Genomic DNA, 5261 nt, shown 5'->3' on the forward strand with positions numbered 1-5261 from the left:
CAGACACCAGCCCTCACCCTTCTCCCAGGGCCCATTAAACTGCAAGACCCTGAAGCAAGGGTCAGCTAAGACAACCCCTGTATATTTAGCTTCACATGTCTCTTTATTCCACTCTGATCTCTAAATTTCCCCCATAGTATGAGACTCCAGCCTCCTGTGATCTTTATTCCTCCTAGGAACACACTGAGTATTTAGGGGGCCTGAGCCTAAGCAATGAAGGGAAGCTCAAGAATAGAAAAGGAGAGTGCCTTCACCCAAGATAAGAGTCCTCACATTCTGGTACCAGGCTCTGGGCAGCCTGAAGAGCCTGAATATATTAGAACTGAAGTCAGGCATGAAGGAGACTTGTAAAATGGAGGCAGGGAAGGATAAGGTGATCACACATCCCCACCAATCCTCATTGAGGGCTTGTTTTGAAACCCAAATAAGATTATGCTCAGGCTATTAGATATTAGCTATTACCAGAGCTAATATTTATCGAGTATTCACTATTTCATGACACCATTATGCCTTATTAGTGTTATTTCATGTGATCTTCACAATAACCTTGTGAAGTAGATTCTAATGTCCACATTTTACAGATGAGAAAATGCAGGTTCTATGAGAATGAATAACCCAATAAGCCAAGGTCACCCAAGCTAGTGAGCCTTGGAACAGGGTTTGGACAGAGGCAGTCTGATTCCAGGGTCCATGTTCTTAACCATAATGCTGTGATGCATTTTGGTTGAACATAGTGGATTCTGAAGTTATGGAATTTGAAACCCCCAAGTAGGAAATGACTATATTAAGAAGGAGTTTGGGGCTTCCCTGGTGGCGCAGTGGTTGAGAGTCTGCCTGCCGATGCAGGGGACATGGGTTCATGCCCCGGTCCGGGAAGATCCCACATGCCGCGGAGCGGCTGGGCCCATGAGCCATGGCCGCTGAGCCTGCGCATCTGGAGCCTGTGCTCCGCAACGGGAGAGGCCACAGCAGTGAGAGGCCCGCGTACAGCAAAAAAAAAAAAAAAAAAAAAAAAAAAGAAGGAGTTTGGAAAAAATGTTGTCGATGACCACAAAGGGAAGTTGAAATTTCAGGTAAGCCACTTAGGCTGCTCTCCTTAGCTGCTTAGGTGCCTCTTTTTGGCTGGATGTTGTGACCTGACAAACATGGCCATTCCTGTGGCTCTCCCAGTGGTAGCCCTTGTTTTAACTTTCCTTTTTTATTGTGTCTGTTCTCATGTCCTTGAGGGCAAGGCCACCTCTGTTGATCAATTTTTAAGGGCCTAGAGCTGTAGAGTCCAACAGAACTTTTCTGATGGAAATGTTCTGCACCGTCCAGTACCAGCAGCCAGTAGCCTCACGTGGCTCAGCAGTACTTGAAATGTAGCTCAGGTGACTGAGGAATTGCTTTTTAAATTTTTCTAAAATTCCAATTAAAATTTAAATTTAAATAGCCAGGGACTTCCCTGGTGGCGCAAAGGTTAAGAATCCACCTGCCAATGCAGGGGACGCGGGTTCGAACGCTGGTCCGGGAAGATCCCACATGCACGGAGCAACTAAGCCCATGCACCACAACTACTGAGCCTGGGCTCTAGAGCCCATGAGCCACAATGGCTCACGTGCTGCAACTACTGAAGCCCGTGTGCCTAGAGCCCATGCCCTGCAAGGAAGAGTAGCCCCTGCTCACTGCAACTAGAGAAAGCCCAGGCACACCAATAAAGACCAAACGCAGTCATAAACAAACAAACAAACAAACAAATAAATTTAAATAGCCATATTTGGCTAGTGGCTACTGTATTGGATATCATGGGACTATAGGATGCTCTGTGGTTTATGTGCCTCAGGACAGAGACCTCTAGGAACTTTGTCTTTCAAATGCGAATGCTCCTTTGAATTACCCTGGACAAAGCTGCACATTGCTCTGGGGCAGCAATCACTGAATCTCCCCACGAACTCTGTCCCCTCTCTAGGGTCTTTTAGGAGGTGCTGCTTGATGTTCCCTTGCCACTCAACATTCACCTCCGCCAGCTGCCCTCCACATTTAGGGCAAAACCCTAAAAGGCTCCAGCAGCCAGTTCCTGAGGATGGGAAGTTATGAGCAAAGAGAGAACCCTGGATCCAGGTCTGCACCCTGCATACTAGCATGGACATGAGGGACGCTCACCCTGGTTGGGGATTGCCACGGACTCCCACTCTATGTCACCAAAAACTACAGGTTCTTAGCCAGCTGGGGCTCAGCAAAGCTCAGGATAACATGACATCACAGATAGCTTTGTGATCCTGCCCTGGGAAGTGCTGCCTTTCTGCACAGGCTTGTCATACTGGTTGATGTTCTGGTTATCTACTGCTGTATTAACAAACCACCCAAAATTTACAGCTTAAGAAAATCACTTTGCTCAGGAATCTTCACTTTGGGCAGGGTTCAATAGTGAAAGCTTATTTCTGCTCTATGTCGTATTGCCTGGGATGGTTAGTGGGCTAGGGGGTGAGGGTATGAGAAGTTCCACTTCCAGGACGGCTCACTCACATAACTGGCAAGTTGGTGCGGTCAGCTGGGAGTTCATCTGAGACTCAGGACCAAGGTTCTTGGTTCCTCACCATGCGCCACTTGGGCTTTCTAATAGCATGGTGATTGGGTTTAAAAGAAAGCATCCGAAGTGATGAAACGGAGGGAATACCCTGGTGGTCCAGTGGTTAGGACTCTGTGCTTCCACTGCCGGGGGCCTGGGTTCCAAAACAAAAAACAAAGAAAACCCACAAAGTGACGAAATGAGAGATGCCAGTTTTCTTAAGGCCTGGGCCTAAAAACTGGCATAGTGTCATTTCTGCCCAACCTTATTCGTCAAGGAACCACAGAGTCCGTATTAAAGCAGTGGGGACACATCCGACCTTTTTTTTTTTTCTTTGCGGCACATGGGCCTCTCACCGCTGTGGCCTCTCCCCCTGTGGAGCACAGGCTCCAGACGCGCAGGCCCAGCGGCCATGGCTCACAGGCCCAGGCGCTCCGCGACATGCGGGATCCTCCCGGTCCGGGGTACGAACCCGCGTCCCCTGCACCGGCAGGCGACTCTCAACCACTGCGCCACCTGGGAAGCCCCATCCTACCTTTTGATGGAAGTAGTTTCAAAGAATTTGAGCTGTACTTCCAGAGGAAGTCCTGACAGGTGACATGTCATTTCCTTCAAGGTTCAGTTCAGATAAAACCAGACTGGAACTTAGTCTAATGGGGGAGACAGATAATAATCAAATAAACACCCAAATAAATCCCAATTTAAGTCACTATTCAAGTAAATAGCATTATAGCTATGAGAGGTACAAGAAAGAGAGGAATGAGAGTAATTTAAAAGATTTAGCCCAGCCTGGGGTGTCAGGTGTGAGGAAGAGATGTTTGAGCTGAATGAAACCTATTAAGTTAACCAGGAGGCACTTTGCAAAGGGGGCAGGGGCAAGTGAATGGGAAAGGCTTCCAGAAAGAGGGAACAGTATATACAAAGTCCCTCGGGCAAAAGGGTTGGCATAGTGTAGTAACTAAAAGGCTAGTATGGCAGAAAAGAAAAAGATGTACAGGACAAGCAGGGGTAGCGGCCAGAAACCTGGTAGAGCCTTAAGTATTAGGCCATACTGAAGACTTTGCTGATTTTTATTACAGGGGCAAAAGAAAGGTACTGAAGTATTTTAAACAAGAGGGTGATATGCTATAATTTATGTTTGAAAAGATCTCTCTGGTTGCAGCAAGGTGTATAGATTGGAGATGGCCCTAAGTAAATGCACAGAGACTACTTAGGCAGCTACTGCAGTAGTTTCTGTCAGAGAAAGTGGATGGTATTTGGGAGTCAGATGTTATCAGAGGAGATGAAGAGAGAAGATGGATTTAGGATGTTCTGGAAGTAGAATTTATAGGACTTAATGATGGAGGGGATATGGGGAAAAGGGAGTCGAGGTGTTTGGTTATCTACTGCTGCAGACTACCACAAAATGTCATGGCTTAAAACAGTAGCCAGGGGGCTTCCCTGGCGGTCCAGTGGTTAAGACTCTGTGCTTGCAATGCAGGGGGCGCGGGTTCAATCCCTGGTCTGGGAACTAAGATCCCACATACCGCTCGGTGCGGCCAAAAAAAAAAAAAGAAACAAACATTAGCCAGTGTATTATTTGCTCACGGTTCTGCAGTTTGAACCAGGCTTGGCAGGGCAGCTCATTTCTGCTGTGATCATCAGTGTGGGTGGCAACCAGCTTGGCTCAGATTGTGTCTGGGTTCAGTTCTAGCTGCCAGCTCAGTTGTTTGGTTCTCCTCTGCATGGCTTCTCCATGTGGTTAGCTTGGTGGTCTCAGGGTGGTGGGACTTAAATGGAAGCTGGTTTCCCCTAAGTGCAAAAATGCAAGCTGCTGTTTTTGCCACATTCTATTGATTAAAGATCAAGGCCAGCCCGGGTCAGAAAGGGGACTACACAAGGTCATGAATATTAGGTGTGGTCCACTGGAGGACACCAAATTAAGTCTACCACACAAAGTCTCCTGGGTTTCTGACTTCATATTTAGATGGATGGTGGTGCTATTTGTGGAAATGGGAGCACTCCAATGGTGTTGCTTCTATCCCCATTTAAAAAATCACTGCACTCTGTATGAAGGATGATTACATTTCAAATCTCTTTTCCTCAGAATTGCTTTCACTGATCCTCCATCCTGGATTAAATCCCATTGTTATAGATTCCCAAGCTTCCTTTGGTCTCCCCTTTGAAATTCATCCCACTGGGGAGCATTGTCTAATTGGCTTTCCCCATTAGATGTGAACTCCAGGAGCTATGGTACTGGGTCTCACTTGTTTCCTGACCCCCATCCCAAAAGTTCAGCCCACTTGGTACATAGTAAGTTCTCCATCTTTGCTGAATTGAATATTACTTTAATATTTCTTCACATGAAAGGTATTATTATTACATTAACAATGTCCTGTATTTCTAAACCAAGACTACCCTGAGGACCATTAGGAACAAAGCCAGCAAGGAACTGGGATAACACCTGATGTTCAGATGCTAAGTAGATTTGATGTGTACATTGGCTGTAATATGCTGCAGCTGCTGACATCTGATGGAAAACAAATATTGAATTGGTGATGCCACCAATGCTATCTATTATGCTAAACACCAATAATTCCATTGATGTATGAGGGAACACTGGAGCAGAGGTCAACAGCCTGTCTAGTCCTAAGTGGCTCCAAGGAGTCAGGCAATATGCAGTACCTACGGGTGCCATGGGCAAAGGTAAAAGAACAAAGGAAAAATATAAAGC

This window comes from Mesoplodon densirostris, chromosome 3 (genome assembly GCF_025265405.1).
Source record: "Mesoplodon densirostris isolate mMesDen1 chromosome 3, mMesDen1 primary haplotype, whole genome shotgun sequence".
Taxonomy (NCBI): Eukaryota; Metazoa; Chordata; class Mammalia; order Artiodactyla; family Ziphiidae; genus Mesoplodon; species Mesoplodon densirostris.